This window comes from Mixophyes fleayi, chromosome 5 (genome assembly GCF_038048845.1).
Source record: "Mixophyes fleayi isolate aMixFle1 chromosome 5, aMixFle1.hap1, whole genome shotgun sequence".
NCBI lineage: Eukaryota > Metazoa > Chordata > Amphibia > Anura > Limnodynastidae > Mixophyes > Mixophyes fleayi.
In genome coordinates this window covers 51,151,905-51,174,339 of record NC_134406.1, presented here as the reverse complement: position 1 = coordinate 51,174,339, position 22,435 = coordinate 51,151,905, and the positions used below count along the sequence as shown (strand labels likewise).

At 39.0% G+C, this 22,435-nt stretch overlaps 1 long non-coding RNA gene across 2 annotated transcripts in view; it reads left to right on the top strand.

Moving 5' to 3' along the window:
* The window catches only part of LOC142157657 (uncharacterized), an 85,871-nt gene that overhangs the window by 6,144 nt on the left and 57,292 nt on the right, over nucleotides 1-22,435 (top strand). For both annotated transcript variants that reach the window (XR_012692555.1, XR_012692554.1), the window contains exon 2: nucleotides 5,583-6,014. This is a non-coding gene — a long non-coding RNA (uncharacterized LOC142157657). The remainder of the gene's footprint in view (nucleotides 1-5,582; nucleotides 6,015-22,435) is intronic.

The window sequence follows — 22,435 nt, the reverse complement described above, 5'->3', positions numbered from 1 at the left end:
TATTACTATTATTATTATTATTATTATTGTAGATTTGTAAGGCACCACAGTGCTCCGCAGTGCCGTACAGTAGGGAAAACAGTACATACATAAAACAGCTACATGCAAGGTAGACAAAATAAATGCAGACATGAAAACAAAGGGTATGGAGGACCCTGCTCATTAAAGAGCTTACATTCTAAGTGGAAGAGAGCAGAACTGAAACAAGAGGTGCAAATGTGGCTCAGAGTGTAGATTGGGACAGTTCTGGGGGTACATTAGTGTGAATAGTATTATAGGCATTATACAATTAAGTGACTACGGGCCTTATTCATTAAGGAAAGTAGGACAAAAAAGGAGTATGTTTTTTCATGGATAAACCATGTTACAATGCAAGGGGTGCATATTAGTTTATTATTTTGCACATAAATACTGGCTGCTTTTTCATGTAGCACACAAATACTTGATAGTTTTATTAGAACATGCCCTATCCAACTATAAATCTGCCATCACATTTTAAATTTACATACCCCTCCAAGGTAAAATGGTTTTGCCAAGGTGCAAAGTTACTCCTTTTTTTGCTTTTCTTTCCTTAATGAATAAGGATCTACCTGTCTATTGTCTTCTGGCCCTACCATAAGAACAGTAGATACTAATACGCCATACAGTCCCATACATACACCATATAGTCCCAATTTTCAGTGGCCAACTTGGTAGAACTGGTGTGTGGTTCTTTTTTCTTTTATTTGTTTCTTGGTACATTGGAAGGTTTATAACAAGTGATAGTGATAGGCGCATACAACATTGGTACTAGAATTATACTAAGTAGGAGACCTACTGATTGGCTAACAAGTATGGCACATGTAGTTCAGCAAATTGTAAAGTACTGTATGCCTAATCGTTGGGCTGCAGACAAAATGAACTAGAGAACTGTTGTTGGTTATCAGCAATAACATATGGTCTGCAGAGGGATTATTTTATGTGGTTGCAGTACCTATACAGTGCCTTAATAAGGAACACCAGCTTTAGAACCAGTATAACTTAATGTGTCCTCAAGAACGGCCTTACAGCTGGTTGCTCAGTACTCAGATGTGACCCTCTAAACCAGGGGTTAGGGAACTTTTTTACCTTTTACCCCCAAATATATTTAGATATGCCGATGTTACCCCTTGATTTGAAAGGAAGGAAATCATATATTATTAATTATTGGAATTCAAATTTTTATTGAATCTATTCAAAATTTCTTTGAAAGCTTCAACTTCAAAACTTCAGGTTTTGGAGAAATGATGTTGCTTCATTTTTGATACGAGAGCATCAATATTGGGGCATTTTGATGTCAGAACAATTTGGATACAGTCTTCAGCGTCCAATTGATTTCTCTGCTTTGTTTTTATGTTCGTTAGAGTGGAAAATCCTTGTTCGCAAAGGTTGGTTGTTGCAAAGGGCAGCAACTTTTTGACTGCCTCCTCATGTGCAATTTTGATGCCTTTGCAGCTGTTGACATCCAAAAATATGACAGATCTGTTTTGTTTTTAAATGCAATACGTGCTTCATTATTGGATCGAAGCTCATGAAGTGCCTCTGCCAACCCTTGAGGCTCTTCTGGTGCAACAGCAATTTCACATTTAAAGGGGTCTACAATCCAACTGACAGCATGTGAATCGGCAACATTACCCCCAGGAATTTCATTTGTACCCCATTTAGGGTAATTTACCCCTGTTCCCTGACCACTGTTCTAAACAAACTTTAACAGCAATGCGCTAAGGTATTTACAGTGGAGAGCTAGTATAGTATATCATGGAAACTACGGACTGCAGGAATAAAGTACTTAAATGGATACGTTTTCTTTGTGCCTAGTGTTGAAAGGACCTCAAACTTCGGCAAAATGATTTATTCTAAAATCTTACATGCATAGAGGCTTTGTCACTCTGATCAAAAAGCAAAACATTATTCTTTGTTAAATACACCAAAAAATTACACTAGAAAACCAAAAACATGTGTCATTTTAGAGTTTTCAAAGAGATCTGTAAGTTGGTTTATCAGGAAATGAGGTGAGAATATGCTCAAGGCCGGCTTTGATGGAGTGCCAGATGAAAATGCTTTAGCTAAGCTGCTGAGACTCAGGGAAGAAGAAAGTGGATCAAGATGAGCTGAGCATGGTTTTATTTTTCTGATTTGCAAGGTTACATGTCCTGGAGCTGACCTCCTATTTGGCTGACTGTAAAAAGATCTAAAAAGAAAAAAGGAAACCACATTTGTAATCAAAATAAAACAAAATGAGCTGTTTATTTTACACAAAATATGCGTTTGGTAAATCTGCCCAAAATGTTGTTGAAAATGATCATTTAACACATCATCAGCTCTACACTTGTTGCTTATTCAAATAGGCATCAGATTTGTGGGTCTGTAAGTCAGCATTGACTGTGTTTGAGATATTGGTGCAATTTTAATGGATGACTTTTGCATCTTCCAGTTGAACTTTGTGGAAAACATTTATCTGAAGATTTATTATAGCCATAAATTAGGCTAAACCAACCAGAAACACTTAATTCAATGACAGGGTTGGTTCTAAAGTGGTAACTGTTGTTTTCACTATGTGCATTGTCCAGAGTATTCACCAACCAGCATGTGTAGGGCGTTGACTAGTTTTACTGGGGTGTTTCTAAAGACTGGGAAGTGGGCGTGAACCTTGTAAATGAAATGTGCTCTGAGGTAATAGTGTGACTGAATTGATATGGTTCATAAAGAGCTTTACTGTGTTATCATTACTCTTCCTCATCATCATAACTAATTCTAGTTCTGAAGTTCATCTGTTCCCAGCACAAGGGTCAAAAAATATCATTACCGGATGTTAGATGGGCCTATAAAGGATAAACCTGCATTCAATGCTTGTTTAATAGAACAGAGATCTAGCGAGTCAACATGATTGTTGTCTGCAAGAACCTTAGGGCCCCATTTAGAGTTAGACATAAGTTTGTTTCAGTAGAGCAAATATATGCATGTACGTAATGTACATGAAACTTTATTCTAACCAATATACTGTAGTAATACATCAACTAATATTAATACAATGTGTCCCTTAAGAACTGTTAAGATGTCTCCCTATAATTTGACAGAAAAGTTGAAAGATTCAGTGTTTTAGGCTTCTCAGTAAATGGTTAACTATAATAAGGAAGCCTAGTAATACCAATGTAATGCAAATATGCATTCATTATTTTAAACATGATATTTCAATCCTCTATAGTATGTTTTGTGACTGGGGGATAGATTTACTAAGCTGCGGGTTTGAAAAAGTGGGGATGTTGCCTATAGCAACCAATCAGATTCTAGCTTTCATTCATTTAGTACCTTCTACAAAATGATAGCTAGAATCTGATTGGTTGCTATTGGCAACATCCCCACTTTTTCAAACCCGCAGCTTAGTAAATCTAGCCCTGGGTGTAAATTTACAGGTAATTGGCCCTCACTGCCTCTTATAGGAAAGTGTAGTAGTTGTGATTGCTCTTATAGAAAGTACTTGAACAATAAACCATCATTTGCAGAAAACTATTTGTTATCCTGTTTTTGTCCCTCATAAGCAGTGTCTAGTAAAGCGTGGATATAGATGAGATGAGAACTTCATCTGGTCAGGACATGTTATATTTATTAGGATTGTGAGTGGATAGTTATCTGAATTCAGCAATATCTTAAGATAGTTGAAGATGCTGGTAGTCTCTGGCATCGGATCATGTTAAGCTTGTTCTTACTGCAATGTAATGGAAATTCTGGCCTCAGGCATGGCACAGCTCCCCAAATTCCTTGCTGTTACTGACTTTAGCCCCCCAGAATCCTCGCTGTTACTGACTTTAGCCCCCCAGAATCCTCGCTGTTACTGGCTTTCACTCCCCAGAATCCTCGCTGTTACTGGCTTTCACCCCCCAGAATCCTCGCTGTTACTGGCTTTCACCCCCCAGAATCCTCGCTGTTACTGGCTTTCACCCCCCAGAATCCTCGCTGTTACTGGCTTTCACCCCCCAGAATCCTCGCTGTTACTGGCTTTCACCCTCCAGAATCCTCGCTGTTACTGGCTTTCACCCCCCAGAATCCTCGCTGTTACTGGCTTTCACCCCCCAGAATCCTCGCTGTTACTGGCTTTCACTCCCCAGAATCCTCGCTGTTACTGGCTTTCACCCCCCAGAATCCTCGCTGTTACTGGCTTTCACCCCCCAGAATCCTCGCTGTTACTGGCTTTCACCCTCCAGAATCCTCGCTGTTACTGGCTTTCACCCCCCAGAATCCTCGCTGTTACTGGCTTTCACCCCCCAGAATCCTCGCTGTTACTGGCTTTCACCCCCCAGAATCCTCGCTGTTACTGGCTTTCACCCCCCAGAATCCTCGCTGTTACTGGCTTTCACCCCCCAGAATCCTCGCTGTTACTGGCTTTCACCCCCCAGAATCCTCGCTGTTACTGGCTTTCACCCTCCAGAATCCTCGCTGTTACTGGCTTTCACTCCCCAGAATCCTCGCTGTTACTGGCTTTCATTCCTCAGAATCCTCGCTGTTACTGGCTTTCACTCCCTAGAATCCTCGCTGTTACTGGCTTTCACCCCCCAGAATCCTCGCTGTTACTGGCTTTCACTCCCCAGAATCCTCGCTGTTACTGGCTTTCACTCCCTAGAATCCTCGCTGTTACTAGCTTTCATTCCTCAGAATCCTCGCTGTTACTGGCTTTCACTCCACAGAATCCTCGCTGTTACTGGCTTTCGCCCCCCAGAATCCTCGCTGTTACTAGCTTTCACTCCCCAGAATCCTCGCTGTTACTGGCTTTCACTCTCATAATCACCTACCTTAATCTTCTCTCTTATTTTTTAACTGCCTTATGAAAGTCCCATATAATAAAGACAGTCACAATTTCCTCTCACTCTGATGATTATATATTATAGTTTATATTTAAATGATGCTAAATCGATCAGCGTTTTAGGAGAAAAACAGAAAAAAAAAATATTTAAAAGGGTGGTTCAAAAGTGAAAGAACTTTTTAACATTTACACTTTTGGTCATTGCACTTTTCCAGATTTCTCTGCACCTCCACCTACATACACACATTTCTAGTTTGCAGAGGCATCTCCTAAATGCAGAGAATAAGCGTGCAATATCTAGGTGCATGGGTGCAAAAGCCAAGGTATTTTGTACTGCGCATCTAGTACACATTCTAAATGATCTCATTTTTAGCATTTGAATAAGCTGCCTCATCATTTTTTTGTCTTATGTGAAAAGAATCTCTTTTGATTATTATGCATTATGTGCAGTTTTAGTATGTATATCTTTCTTTGTTATTTGAAAGCTAAGTTTTATATATATTTTTTTTTTTAAATCGTGTTCCTGTGTTCTTTATATAGTAAAAAAAAAAACTTAGTTTCTGAGCTTATTTTTAAATGTTGACCCTTTTTTTGAAAATGTAATTTATGCGCTGGATACTAATTGAAAGACTGATTTTTACTCCCCTATCAGCGATCCTGTTTAGTTCAAACATTTTAGAATCATCTATCACTTATGTTTCTGTCATTTTAGTGTGAATTTTTTTAATCATAGCTTTTTTAAATAAAAAAACCCATCTCTTTCTAGTGTAACCCTGGCACTGGGCACGGACCGCACATACCCCGAGGAAACAATTAATAGAGCCACATAGCCTAGTCCCAACATGACTGCAGAAGAAAATAACTATATCTCCCAGACTCCTTTGCTGCCAAACAGGATTCCTGAAACAAGGGGCATGGAAAAGGTGCTGTGGAGATCATCCCAGAGAGAGAGCTCTGAGGGGAAAGAGAGGAGATCTGTGAGGCAGAACAGAGACAGAATGTGTGAGAACCTGTCAGAGAGAAGAGAGCAGAGAGTTATTGGAGAAGTCAGTGTGTTACCTCCTGTTAAGAATTGAAGAGAACTGTACTGAGACCAACAAGCAGATGAGTATATGGAAACACATTCACCTACACAGCAAAGAAATCAAGTGAGGGCTGACAAGAGCTGGAGACAGGAGTTGCTGTGAGGCTACTAAGAGTAAGTGACATTAATTGAGGAGGAACAGTAAATGTACACTGAGATTAGCATTTTCACTGGGAAACTGATGCAGAGAACCCGTCATGGAAAAGTGACTGAGAGCCCTAAAGATTTTGAGGGAGAGATGTTAGGTGGTGAGTTTTGTTGAAGTAATAATTAACAAAAACCCTATATTACCAATTAGTTCAATAGAATGAACCAATGAACTTGAATTTTATGTGTCTGTGATTTTAAGAGAACGTAAAAAACACGTGTTGCACAATACAGAATAAAACAAGTTATATAATGGTCACATGATCTTCATTTCACAATATAAGACCAAAAGACATATTTGCTACAAATAAGATCAAGAAAACCCTTCCAAAAAACCTCTCCAAGAAAATGTCACTTTAATGAAGACTAATGATAAAGACTTAAGGCTATATTTACTAAGCTGCGGGTTTGAAAAAGTGGGGATGTTGCCTATAGCAACCAATCAGATTCTTGCTGTCATTTTGTAGAAGGTACTAAATAAATGAAAGCTAGAATCTGATTGGTTGCTATAGGCAACATCCCCACTTTTTCAAACCCGCATCTTAGTAAATCTAGCCCTTAGAGTGTCAGCAGTGATCTAAGCTGGAAAGGTGTGGTTCTGGCAATGATGAGTAACAAGTAACAACAATAAGCTTTATCTATGCATAATATATTTTTAATAAAAAATAGAAATATTATATTTTTAAAACCTGCTCATCTCATTCATTATTTAAAGAGAAGAATAGAAAAAGCTTATACAGTTTACCTCAGAATAGTTATCTGAGGTACCTCAAGGTAGAGGCAGTGTTAGTATAACATTACAAGTGTACTTGAATGTGAGGGAAAAAGCATTTCCTGTTAGATTTGTAAACTTCCATTGCCTTAAATACTGCAGATTTAACACTATATTTTGTAAATTATTATCTTTCCAAAAATTATATTTTTATAAAATAAGAGAATTATGAAAAGCAGTTAGTCTTTTTAATTCCAAACCCTATTTATTATAAACATACTGAAATGGCTTCTGCACCGGTTTCATATATTTGACATTTAAGTTTGGAGTACAGGCAGGGGGTCTCCCTAATCTCTCCCTGGAGTATGTGATCTTGGAAATTACCTGATTGCCACAAGTCAAGATTTGGGTGGAAGCACTGGAGTGATCTGGAATGTAAGAAGTAAATTACATTATACACACGTACCTTTCCCTTAAATTGTAAGGGAGTGTTATACTAGTATTTCAGTATTAGATTTAACTCTATTTTCATACCTTTCAAAATCTTTATGCTCCCTCTGAGCTGCAAGGGTCATTTTAATTTTTAACAATTTGTATTATATTTTATTCAATAATAATTTCATTTTCATAATCATTTAATTTCATTTTCCTAGGAAGTCTTCTACCAATTCCACCAATTCAAATTCTGCATTATTGACATTCATGTGAAATAAGCTTTTCTCTATTATGAGTCCTTCTAGAGTACTTTTCAAATAGAGGTAATTTGGAGATGCAGGGCCTGAGTCATTAAGGAAAGTAAGGCAAAAAAGGAGTAAATGTTCACTGGGACAAACCATGGGACAATGCAAGGGGTGCAAAATAGTTTATTATTTTGTATACAAGTTAAATACTGACTGTTTATTCATCTAGCACACAAATACGTGATAGATTTATTTTTACACTGAAATTTAAAGTTGATCTAGGACATGCCCTTTCCCAGCTATAAATCTGTCCTTACATTTTAAATTTACCTCCCCCTCCAATGCAACATGGTTTTGCCCAGGTGCAAAGTTACTCCTTTTTTATGCTTTGCTCTCCTTAATGACTCAGGCCCGCAGTCTCAAGTGTTTATTTAGTTTATTTAATCCAAAATGTTTCAAATTGTCTCAGTTGTGCTGATAACAAAGTGAATTGATTTTTTACAGATACCTCTTTTGTTTATTTTCCTTAATTTTCCTATTCCCTATTGTTTCCCTCAATTCCCATATGTTAGTGGATATATTCATAGTTGTCAGGTCAGTAAGTAACTTAGAAATGTATGAGAAAAAAATGTAACATTGACTAGCATAGATGTATCCAACTAATTATAAATTGCAAAAAATATTACAGTTGTCACAATAAATATCTACATTACCAAGTATTACACAACAGTGGAAATATGTTACTAATATATGTTAAAAAACAACCTACTGGACGTCAAATAGAGCATCTATGTTATCTGATAAAATACATATGATTTAAACAGAACTAATATACCAAGGATCGATTGCTTTTAAAAAAAAAATAGAAAATGTGCACAACAAAATGTGATTTTGTTGATATGAGCCAATAAGATCTGTGTAATGTTGGCTACTGTGGTGCAAATGGACAAAATACGGCTATTTGTTGCATAAAATATTCAGGCTGATCACTTCCGGTGTCACCGGTATCAGCCATCTTCTAGCTGCATAACCACCGTGCCCAATAATGATTCAATTGATTTTGACCTGATTGTTATCATGGGCAGCATGGTGGCGTAGCGGTTAGCACTTCTGCCTTACAGCACTGGGGTCATGAGTTCAATTCCCGACCATGGTCTTATCTGTGAGGAGTTTGTATGTTCTCCCCGTGTTTGCGTGGGTTTCCTCCGGGTGCTCTGGTTTCCTCCCACACTCCCAAAAACATACTGGTAGGTTAATTGGCTGCTAACAAATTGACCCTAGTCTGTGTGTATGTTAGGGAATTTAGACTATAAGCCCCAATGGGGCAGGGACTGATGTGAGTGAGTTCTCTGTACAGCGCTGCGGAATTAGTGGCGCTATATAAATAAATGGTGATGATGATGATGATGATGGAACAGGCTCACTTTAGAGTCTAATATGGTATGAGGGTAACAGCCTGACATTGCTGCCAATATATCACTATGTGATAACTTGATCCAAATTACACAAGGGCGCCACCTACATTCTTCTCTACAATAAGTTTAACAATTGATTTCAGGATGTTTTTATTCGCAATCTTTCTTGGCAAATAGCCCACCAAGCATATGTAGAAACTAGACAAACAAACTGCTTAGAAGTGACATCTTCAAGAAACACTAGTTATAATTAATGTTATCATCAAATTCAGTGCAATAAATGTCACACTCTAATATCAGTATAAGAATAATGAAATTCGGTACATCTTTTTTCAATTATAAAAAATTCAATTTGACTAACATTAGACTGAACTTTAACAGTAAATTATTTGAACAGCTGTACAAATATATCTTTGTCTCCTATCTCTAGTTCTACGTATTTTATCTGTACCCTGCTGGCACCATTAAAGGATCTTCAATCATTTTTTTTTTAAAAACTACAATATTTTCCAATTTTAACTAATAAACTATTATTCATTCGGGAGCTATAAAATGTGCAGTCTAAATTTGACGCATGCATCGCTTGGTGGGTAAATGCACTCAGCTATATCATTTCAAAAACATAATTAATTTCAGTATAGACACCTGAGAAGACATCAAGCACTCCATGTCCTGCAGCTAAATATCAAAGACTATGCCTGTTACCAAGGTTATATTAGAGTGGGATCTCAGAGGAACTCTCGAAATTCCAGCACAAAGATAATAAAACAATTGAGATTTAAATAAATCTGTTTTCAGCAATAATATTTATAACAATACAGAATATATTGTTATTGCAATTTAATAAAAAGGTTATATCATGATCACATTTTTATGTCTAAAACACATCCTCAGGTGGTGTAATTGTTTATTATAGTACATCATACTTCATGACATCTAGCTTTTTCTCTCTATTGTACAATGTTTTCCTCTTGTTATAGTACTTGGACAAGATTAAAGTACAACTTAAGCTCAGTGTTGGTAAGATTTAAATAGCTCTTTCTTGCTAACACCTCGATAGTAACACTGTATATAGAAATCCAAAAAACTGTATGTAACATTCATATGAATTTCTTAAATTTGGGACCTTAAAAATCAACCCTGATACAGATGCCAGGTTTTCCTTTGTTAAGAAAAAAGATGGCTCAGTCAGACTATGCATAGATTATCGACTTAGCGCCATTATCATCAAAAATTGATACTCTCTTCTCCTCATCTCCAAGCTCTTCGATCGGATACAGGGATCTAAGCTTTTCACCAAATTGGACCTCAAAGGAGCCTATAACATCATCATTATCTCTCAAGGAGATGATTGGAAACCAGACTTTAACACCCATGATGGCCAATATGAGTAAATTGTGATGCCATTCAGGCATTTGATGCCATTTTCTTTTTTTCTCAGGATCTGTCTTTCTACCACACTCATGCCATGGAGGTTCTTGGTCATCTTTGAACTCATTGGCTCTTCTGAATGCGAGAGAAATGGATCTTTGAGTAGGAAAAGATGCAGTTCCTTGGCTATATGGTTTCTGGCAAGACCTGCATATGAATCCAGAGAAGGATGTCTCAACCCTGCATTGGCCTTAACCCTTGGGCCAAAAGGCGATCAAGCGCTTTTTTTGCTGCGCCAATAATTATCGCCAGTTTATAAAGAACTTCTCCTCTCTTGTTGTACCCATCACTGCTCTTACTAAAAAGAATGTAAGACAATGTGTCACCCTTGGTTGGGCGTTGCGGATAATAGAGTAGGAGAGACAAGGATGGCAACAGGCGTGACAGTCCCTCCCCCTCGACATCTTAACCCTCACTGTTAATGTAAATGAAATGAGGGATAAAGATTGCTGTAACCTTTTTATAAAGCCAAGTGGAGCTGAGATTCAAAAACAATGGGGCATAAACAAGTTTGTTTTTAGACAGATGAGTTTGTTTTTACCTACCCACTTATTAGCCTGGCGTGAAAGGCGAGGGGGCGGGTATTAGCCTAGGGCGGCCTTAACCATTAATCAGGCCTTGTACACCTCTCTTAAACACAATATTCCCAAATGTGTATACCTTCAAACTATATAATTGCGCATGGCGATATTCTCATATATGTATTGACGACAACCAAGAACAAAACAATGCTGGTGATTTGTCTCTCAGTTTACCCACATGTACCCACATTTTTAGACAGGCTGTTTTTTTTTCACTGAAATCAATAATTCAGCTGCTGCAGATCCATTTATTTCACTATGATTTATTTTAATTGTGCCAGAAAATTGTTTGGTTTATTAATTGTTCATGCAAAATTTTAAAGACGTCTCTTAAATACTCACACTCAATAAATACAACATTTGTCATGGTAGACATTATTTTATTATACTTTATCATGATTGCACCAGAAAATGTCTTATAAATTCTTTTGTGCCTGGAAATACTGGAAATAATGCATTAGTTGTGGTACACTTATTATAATATACTATATTGTAATTGTTATACTAAATTTATCTGTTTTATAAATGCCTCTTTTTTCACTTATTTATAAGTACTGTGCAAGGGTCTGGGATGGAGAACGGATTCACTGCGTCTCTGGTGATTCATGCATGCTCATTTGGGGCACAAAATCTAATGGCAGGGGCGCACAGAGGATTGTCGGAGCACCGCCGCGGACGCTTCTTTGACAGCGCCGCGGCTGCTGTATAGGACAGTGGCCACTTAGTTAGCGCAGGGGGGGTTTCTAGATACTCAGAAACCCCCCCTGCGTGCGCCACTGAATGGCTCCCTCAGACTCCACCAGAGAACCCAGCAACAGGATGGAGTCAGATGCGAGGTGATAAATTAGCTCCAGTATTAGGCTGCTGACTACCGCAGAGCAAAGTTTAAAATCAAACAACAAAGGCAATCCAGGATATAAGCTGAAAGTCAAGGGCAGGCAACAATAACAAACAAAATCACATGAAGAAGCCGAGGTCAGGACCTGAAAACAGCAAGGGAAAGCTTAGCCACTTTTGCACAGCAAACAAACCTGTTGTAGACAAGGAGTAAATGGAATAGAAGTGTTATATAGAACGCGAATTACCCTGATTGGCCATGGGAGGGACACAGATGAAAGCAATGAGATCAGAACCAAGAAAGAGAGAAGAAGAATTACAAAGCGGAGAATCCCAGAACCAGTCCATGATGAACAGGGACATTTCTTGTTAACTTTTTAAATCCCATAGGAGGTAAGAAAAACTCTCAGCCACATGGGAACAAGGATTTATTTATTTATTATAATTCATTTATATAGCGCTGATCATATTAAGTAGCACTCTATAGAGACTATGCAATCATTGGAGCTTACACTCTAAATTCCCTAGGCATCCACTAGGAACCATTTTCTCAGAAAGAAAATTAACCTACCTTTATGTTTTTGGACTGTGGGAGGAAACAGAAGTATGTAGGGAAAATAAAGGACACGCCACATATATAGGGCCCTGGTTGAAACCCATGACCCCAGTGATGTGAGACAGCAATGCTAACCACCGTGCCACCATGCTGCAAGAGGATACGGAATAGAATAGAGGCCAGTATGTAATATACCACACTTAAATACTTTATTCTAATTGAGTCAGAAAAGGTTTGTCTTCCACCTCTGCATATACAGGCAAATGTGTAATGTACCATCTATGACACTATATTCACCATTTAGCAACAAATCTGTTATCAAACAAGTTAACTCTTAAGAGGCTGATAACTTTAAATGTTGTTTTGCATCCATAAGGCAGCAGAAAAATGGAAATAAATGTTTGCAGATCATTTTATTATCATCTAGGGGTTATAATTAAAAATTGAATGGTTATGGTACCTTTAACTGTTGTGTCAAAAATATTGTGGAACAATGCAAGGGACAGAGAACAATGCAAGGGACAGATCACAGGAAAAGTTTGTTTTCTGAAGTTAAAGTATTAATTATGATCATGTTTTTTCAGTAATGAAGTTAGTTACTTTTATGGAATGACAAAGCAAAACATCATCATGTAGGTGGAAGTGTCCTGTTACAATTATATGAAGTTTGCATTTGTTATCATGTTTTAAATTAGACACTTCTTAAAATGTTAATGTACTGAAACAAAATAGACAATTCACAGCAAAGCATTGAATCAGCTGGAGGCCCATTATCACCTCTTAGCAGCAAGCAGTATAATTATATAAAAAGCATAGTTCAGCGAAGGACGTTTAATTCAAACTAGGACAAGTCTGAGGACAGGAAGAAAGGACAAAAAATACATTACTAGATTAGTGTGTTTTCCATTCACGTTGTGTATAGCAAAATGGTAATTAAAAAAAGCTGCTAAAAGGTTGTTAATTATGCTATGGTCCAGCCTTAACATTGGACTTATTTATTAAATGCAATAGATAAATATGGCAAAATGCACAGTGCCTAGATGGTCTGCTCAGTGCCTGTCGGGGTGTATATGCCTATATACAAACTAGAAATGCCCTTATGTTTCCGCTGAGGCAGAACATTTTTAGGAGAAGCGCTGTGCAAAACTATAAGCATCACACAAAAATGCAACCACTTTAGAGTTACCCTATTGAATGAAACGTTCACATTTTTGTCCTGAAATAGTGCCCACTTTATCTGCATTCATTAAGCATGAGAGCATACTTGCCAACTCTCCCGGAATGTCCGGGAGACTCCCACATTTCGCGGGAGTCTCCTGGACTCCCGGGAGAGTGTGGCAATCTCCCTGATCTGCCCACTTCCTAGTGAAGGGGCAGAATTAGGTCCAAACCGCCGCGATTCAACGGGAATTGCGGCGTTTGGCCCCGCCCCCCCCGGTGTAAAATGACGTGAAACGGGCCAAAATTACGCGATTTTCAGAGCCCCACCCCCTGCACGCCCACCTTCCCCGGCAGGCTCCCGGATCATACTTGCCATAAGTTGGCAAGTATGCATGAGAGTGGGGACATCAGGATCGCCTGATTTTACATGTGGCACTATTGTATGTATTGAGCTTTGCTTTACACTAGTTCAAACTTAACCACTCTCCCAGAATATCCAGGAGACTCCAGAATTCTGGGTAGGTCTCCCACATTCCCGGGAGAACAGATCATTCTCCCGCATCCTGCCCATTTTCTGGTGAAGTGAGCAGGATGTGGGGCTCCATGACGCGACATGTGGAAAATTGCATCATATTGGTCACGACCCCCGCTGCAAAATTACGTCATTGCGTCCTGGAAGGGAGGGGGGGGGGGGGGGTTCAGGCCAAAAGGATACAATTCGCCATGCTCCTGTCCCCTCCTTCCTCACACTTCACCTCCCCTCCGTGAAGAGTGAAAAGTTGGCAAGTGTGCATTTTACAAAGCAACTGGAGATCTGAACTGGTGCCTAATTCAAGTGTTTGTGCAGAGTGCAAGTGACTGTGTGCCCTTCTACAAAGCAAGGAACGCTCCTAAAAATGTACCCACACCTTAAACAAGATTTTATGCTGCACCTTGGCCATTTAGTGCATCAGAAATGAGGCCTACTGTGTTTTGGATACATTCTAGTGCTAGATTTTAAATGAGATCCTGAATATATCTTAATGGTCTACTTGTCATTGTTTTTATATGTCTAGGGCAAATTTCTAATGCTGCCCCAATACCCACATTAGGGGGGCAGTTCGATATTAGTGGGCCCAAGATGTCTTTCTACGAAGTTTTTGTGAAGAAAGCAGTACAAGAAAAAGAAAAAAATTATATACACCCACCCGAATAGTAGTATATAATATATAGTAAAACATAGTGTGACACTCCATATATAGAGGGTGCACAGAGGATAATATAAAATCTGTAAAAAAAAACACTAAAAAGTGAATATTCAATTTCTAACTCTGTGTATGTGTGTTTGTATATATATATATATATATATATATATATATATATATATATATATATATATATATACATACACACATATACATACCTGTAATTTTCCGCTGAAGTATTTATATTTATGGCTATTAAATACAGGTGTGGGAAGCTGCACTTTTGATAAGCAGGTTCTCAGTGACTTGTAATAAGTTTTGTAGAATTATTTGGTGTTGACCGCTAATTGTGTGACCTGCAAATTGTACAAACTATCCCATCTTCAATTATCATTTCCTCAATATGCCTCTGATTACAGCATAAAATCTATTGATCTAAGGGTTGTGTTTCCAGCCATGAAGGGGAGACCCAAACTAGTTCTGGTAGTAGATTTTTAAGATTAGAAAATCTTCTGATTAATGAGATTAAACTCTGGTGGGATAACACCGGGCAGTATTTTCCCTGTATTGCATCTGCACCCTTTAGCTGGATTTGCTCCTAACTGTTAATGAGGCCCATAAGTCTCAAAGACAAACAGAGGATTTGACGTCTGATTCTCTAAGGCTCTTCCTTCACATTCCTATCCATGTTCCACCTGGACATTGTGAGAAGCAGAGGTGTCAGGACCTATTATGGGATAGGAGGTAAAACCGACCTTCTAGGATTTTTTTGAAGGTTTCCGTTGTTATGAAAACACATAACAACTTATTTAAAAATATTGTACAGATGTGCGTGTGTTAACAATCAGAAATTAGGTTTATAAAGATTTTAGATATAACACGTAAATTACTGTGTTGCTCTATTTGTTGTTCTTCTTCTGCCTGTCTAGCTCTCTCCATTCACAAATCTGCCACGTGTAATAAAGATGGTGCAGGACAAAGTCCTCTTTGGTGGCTCTGCGTGTAGACTTGTGCAGTAGAGTCTGGGCTGATGTGGTCTTTCCACAAATCCGGCCTACCCACAAGCGGAGCCTCTGTTAGTATGACCTGTATATGATCAAAAAACTAAAGCTGGGTACACACTACAGAAATTACGACCAACTTTTTATGCCAAACGATTTTACATACGATCTCTCGGTCCATGGACTGCATACACACTAGCCTTGTTTGGGACGATAAAGGGAAGAGCGGACGTCCCTTTAGCGACTTTTTACAGCCATGTTGTCGTGAGCAATTACTGTAATTTCGTACTCACTGTTGTGGATCGGTCGGAAGTTTATACACACTACACAGCGGAAACGAAAATATTCAACAGTACGACCAACCAAATGAGGCGATAATCATCCATTTGGGCAGACTTTTGACCATCGTGTCACTACACACACTGACCCGACTTTTGAACGAGCGGTCGTATGTCGGCTGATTTAGACGATTATTGGATGAAAACTGTGTAGTGTGTACCCAGCTTAACATTTGTACACTATTATAAAGCCTGTTACTGACAACTAGTGATGTCAATGTCTTTACTTGCCCAAATACTAGACACCAGGATTTCTTGTCAAGTGAACATGGCCGAATCCCTTGATCCTTTCTTATCTGACAATGTTTTGGGCTTTCATAGCTCATATAAAATGAATCGAGTGAAATTATTCATGTTTCTGCAAGGGATAAACCACTGAGTTTTTGAAGCTTGAACTACATCCTTTTCTAATTCCTTGTGAAGTAACTCAGTTCACAATTCCTTGTCCATTAAGGTATTCACCCCTGAAAGCCTGAGGCTGTTCTATGAACTCATGAACCACCAGAAAATTGTATCTGACATAATTTAGATATGTGAAGTTGACACAACTATCAATCACTCTGTGGATATGCTCCAGATGCTTCCTGCAATATTATCCCAGCTATAATAGGGCAGGTAGATTTATACATTTCTTACTTTCACAGCCACAGTTAAGGTTGCCAAAAGGATTTGAAAATAGCTGTCGGCTCCCAAGCAAAATAAAAAAAAAAGCCCATGTCTTGAGGGAGAGAAGGGGAGCGATGGTTTTGGCTGGGATTCCACCCACCTGAGATCACCTGCAGCTTCTTAAAAGAAAAAATATATCTGTAAAATAATGAACTGCATTCAAGCAGGCAAAATCTGGAGACATTTTTGAAACATTAGTCATTTGGCACAAAATTAACACTATGTAAAGTTAGACACATAAAATTGAATACCACTAATTCATTGAAAAATAAATACATTTTTGCATAATAGATGTGAATGTTTTCTACCCATGAAACCGTTTTTTTAAGTGGTGTCATGTACAGAGAAGTCCACTTACTTCTATCGCATAAAGGTTCCTCCTCCCCCTCCCCCCTGCCCACAATGGGTGCCAGACACTGCGCAGAGTTTTTTCTCTAGTGAAATATCAGCTCACTTCTGCTTGCGTCTCTATGGGTTACTTTTTACCATATAAACGTTAAAAATGCGCAGCCACGATGTTCCTTGGAACATTGTGGCTAATTGAATCTACCCCTTTGTGTTAGAAGATTGTATCACTATAAATTGTTCTGATTCATACCATAACATATATCCTAGATTAATGGACAAGGGGAGAATAAAGAGAGTGAGAGAGATGAATCTACTTGTCTAAAAATGTCCTCTTATTCCCCTCTGCCTCACTTTGTGGCGATGAAAACATTTTTGCCTTATAGATTGACAACAGGGAAACATTTCAACATGGTGAGACGAGCACCTACTCCTCTTAGGGTCTCATAAATCATCGCACAAAATGTAAATCTAAGAGTTGTGTGCCCAGTCTCTGTATTTGGTGTGACTCCATGGCGTATCTGTAGGATGGGGGTCCTGTGGGGTTCAGGTCTTCCATCGGCTGTATCCACGTCTTGCTGATCTGTGTTCTGTCATCGTAAGATCCATTCTGTTACCTGCCAGATATACCATCTGCTACAGCTGGGCACCATCCTGATATCCTAGTAGGGAACCAAAAGAAATCAGGAGTTTTGAATTCTCTCCTTTCTCCTACCAGTCGTCCTCCCCATCAGGTCTACTTGTGGAGTCTTCCTGGTGTTCTGCAATTGTATATTGTTCTTGTTGTTATACAGAGTAAAGCAAGGCATTCTTCTGGGAGTACTCATGTGTCCTCTCACATCTTCTCTGATGGATTATGACACCTCCAGTGTCTCCTTCTGGAACTTTAAGAAAAGTTATATTCTTCTCTCATAACTATATTATAGACTGTACTTCACATTAATTCAACCATTGGGTGTTATTTGTAAGCTCCAGACTGCTTTATCTTCTTACAATATTACCATAAAATCCTCCAAACTGTCCTTATATTTGGGAAATTATAGGTTAAAAATGGAATTATCGTGTTTTATTGTTATAGCTCTTCCCTTTCCTGGAGAAGAAAACATTATCACCCATCGGGGTTTCCTTTAATTTTTTTTATTCTACTCTTTGAACTCTAATCTTCCAAATGAGCAATGTTTTTGCAGGGATTTATGAGCACAAATGATGCACATTTGTGTCTGCTATCAACATGTATTACTTAATGCACTGGAATTTCTACATTACCCAATTAACTCTGTAGTATGAGCAATTTTGGGATTTGTTACGTGTTCTGTATATGATGCTGCAGCAGTTCTGAAGGCATTTATCACATCCTGTTTCACATAATATTGGGGATTTCCAAGTTATATTCCTGTATTGCCTACTCTGTAGTTTTTAGAACCCCAAAATTTTTTTCTGCAGGTTTTGTTAATTCTAATGTTACATGCAGTTAACTACCTCTCAAGTCTTGACATTTGAAATGATGGGATCTATAAAAGTGTGTGATGTTGGGAACATTACCAAGAGTCTTGTCCTGTCCATTTCCAGATTCCTGTGAATCTGATGAGGGGGCAGCAAGAAATACTTATTGTATACTTGTCGACTTTTGTTGTCTCTCCTGCTGGAGATTCCAGAGGGGAAGTCAGCTGACAAGTGTGCGGGATATTAGCACAGCCCCTGATCGTGATTTGCTGCGGTGCGTGCTGGCGGGGCTTAACAACGCAAATCGCGACATTAAGAGTTTCTGCTCTTCTGGGAGATCAGATGGACTCCCAACATTTTGGGATCCTCCTGGACATTTCCAGGAAAGTAGTCAAGTATGATTTGTGAGGGCATTTTTTTTAATGCTTATCATGTGCCTGTTTAATGGCAGCTGTATATAGATGTGTGAGTGTTTCCACTTTATCATCACTCTGATTTTTGTGCAGGCAAGCACATGTTATTTAATTCTGTGAAGATAAGTCAGCAGAATCTGCACACAGATTGTTTTGCATGCGCACAACTGACAAATGTTTGCTACCTATTCTATGTTTAAAATTGTAAATAAATTAGATGAGGATGCATTAGTACTATTTTTCACTTCTTCATTACCATGGACACAAGCATTGCTTTTTTTTTTCTTGTACTTAGCAATGTAGTTTGGTTTGAACACAATTGCCCTTTTTCACCTGTGCCATATTTAGGCTTATCGCTTCCATAGAGAATTTTATCCTCATCACGTGAGGATGACAATCATGTTCTAGTTCTACTGTCTCATCATGCTTATCCTCAAGTTCGAAAAGTCACTGGCAAATTCAGATGTACTTTGTTGTCACCATTGTGAAGACATGACACATTGTCCTCAAAGTCTGCAAAGTTACAAGTAAATAAAGAAAACTCTGTGTCACAATTTGAAAAAGCAGTTAAAATAGATTCACAAGTTTTATTTTCACCTGCCAACATGGATTAACCAGTCCATAATTTCACGTGTAACTTGAATCTACAAAACGAAGATGCTAACAAGTATTCATGTATGTTTCCCTAGAACAATCCAGGAGGAAAAAGTGCCACAGGGACTGTTAGCTCCTTTTAAAAATCTATAGACATTTGACATTTGTTTTTCCATGCTGATTTGCTGCTGTATGTTATATTTGTATTGACCTGATTCTCCAGTCATAAATTATTCAGAAATCTTGGGTGACTCGGGACCGATTTGCAAATAGTTTTGCGAATCAACGACTGTGACAGGATGTACCACCTATGCCACCCTGTCATCTTGCTGGGGGCCAGCTAGGCCTGCCGTGCCACCATTCCCTTTCTTTATCCCAAATGCACCCTCTCTAGGTGCTACAGGGGGCGCTCTGCTGCAACCACCAGACTCCTTCACCGTCACCTGGAACCGCTTCTGTCTGGGTAACTCTTGCTGCTAGTGTAACCCTTTTCTGTGTACCTGGATGGGTCCCCTGACCTCTTCCTTCAGATCTGATTACATTCAATGTTTAGCATCAGGATGCAGTATATTCTCTAAACTTGAATTTAATACAATTTTAAACTTAAGAAAATTAATCAATCTGTGATTTCTCAAATGACTTGCTGTTACATTGTTCGAATACCTTCCTTATCTCTTTTAAAGGACCCACAGTATAATGACCCCCTGCTGTGCATCCAGGCTAAAAAGATGTGTTGGTCACTCTCAGATGAAAAGTCTTAATTTGCATGGGATTTCTTTTCTTCAGAAAAGAAGCAAGTTTCCTCCAAAATCTCAAAATAAATCACTACACGAACAACATGAAAATAAATGCATTTGCACCCCCATGATGTGTGCCAGTTACTAATTGGTTACACAGCACCTATATTAAACATATACATTTAAATTAATAAACATTTCCTCTAATACATTTTTACATCCCCTAGCGCTGGGGTTTGAGCCATTTGCACAGCAGCATCGGGTATTAACCCATTCAATCCTGACCATGTGAGAGGTGTGGGGGAGCCGATCACAAGGACATTTGTCCAAATTTCAGAATTACCTGACTTTACTAACCCATCTTTAATCCTGAATGCTTCATATCAACATTTACGTTTTAGGATCTAGTTCTGCTTTATATAAACTAGATTATTGTTTTAGTTGCAACTTTATCAACCATCCATTAGGTACAAAAGTGACCACCCCACTTACCACCATATGCCCTTAGAATAGCCTGAATTTGTCAGAGCATGATCTCAGCAAGGTTTTACAGTGTAGTACAGAGAAGTGGGCCAATGTGGACTCAAATGTGACCCACAGCTGTTGTTCTGGATAGCTTGTTACTATTCATTCAACAGATGCTAGATTGGATGGTGATCTAGTGACTGGGAAGGTCTGCATTAAGCCACATTTACTCTCATGTTCACAGAGCAATTTGAATAAACATCTTGCACCATTACAACACTAACACCAACATACATTGTTGACACCAAGTGGAATGGATCCATTAAATTATATGGTTTTTTTTGCCAGATACAGGTATTTCCAATCAATGTAAAGAGTATAGTCATAGATCCCTACACAATCCTCCCAACAGTGAGCTGCCTGTTTATTAGTTTGACTCTCAAGGCCAGGAATACATGATGCTTTGCAGATCTTGGTGGTCTGTTCACCTGTTCAACCTGTTCACCTGCTAGCTAAATGCAGCATACACTTCTGGATAGAGGTGATTTATCCCTGTGGAGAAGTACAGACAGCATCACTGAATAGGTCATGATCAGATCTGTTGTACTTCGCCCTTTCGCCAGCAAAAACACTAAATTTGCTGTCAAAAGGGCTCTTCGCCCTTTGATAAATATACCCCATAGTCCTGCTCATATCTGATTGTTTAGGGCAGGGTTTCCCACACCCAGTCCTCAGGGCTCCCCAACAGTGCAGGTTTTCCGGATCACATGTGACATAATTAGTACCACCTGTGGATCTGTTACAATGTGTCAGTCAGTAATGAATACACCTGTGCTCCAGCAAGGAGATATTGAAAACCTGCACTGTTAGGGAGCCCTGAGGACTGGGTTTTGGAAACCCTGGTTTAGGGAGAATCTTATACCTATCAATGGAAGGAGCAGTGGTCTCCTGTTTAAATCTGACCATGTGCACCGTCATTAATAATTCTCGTCTCTCCTCCGCTGCATTTGAAGTTGATGGAAGATATGGTTAGGGTCTGTTTATGTTCTTTTGGGTCTGTTTATGTTCTTTTGGGTCTGTAATGTATAAAATTTCTAGCAAATACACAGGGCCTGATTATCCAACAGACAAACTAGGCTCCAGCCTAGGGTATTAGGGTTTTGGGGGTGCAAAATTGTGAAAGGGAGAGTTATAACCTGAAATTCATTTTAAAATATAAGAGATTAGTTGTTCTCCAAAAAATGTAGCAAGGTTTTAATCTTGATGTATTCCCATGGTAAAGGCTGAAGACAATGAGTCACCCCTGGGCGGGAGCTTGAGGATGAGCGAGTAGGAAAGACAAGGATGGAGACAGATCTGGGTGTGACAGCCCCCTCCACCTTCACCCTCAGTAGTTCTCCTCCAGGCCTTTGTCCAGCTCTAATTTGAATGAGAATGAAATGAATGACAAAGATTGTCCTGACCCTTTTAGAAAGCCAGGTGGAGTTGAGCTTCAAAAACACGGGAACATAAATATTGGTGTGGAGGGTAGGTGTGGAGGAAGACGGATTTTAAATGAAAGACTAGTTCGTTTTTACCTACAGTGTATTAGCCTGGTATGGAAGGTGAGGTGGTGCTACAAGTGTTTTAAGTGTCTTAATCCTGGACCCTAAAATATGTCTAGATAACAAGCAAAGCATACATTTGGGGTATCCCTGTACATAGTAGAAGTCTGGCGCGGGCTGGCAGGATTCAGCCCGGGTGGCGCACAGGCGGCCGCATCACATGTCATGTGATGCGGACGCCGGTTATTACGCCGCAATATTGCATTGGCGGGGGGAGGGGGGCTG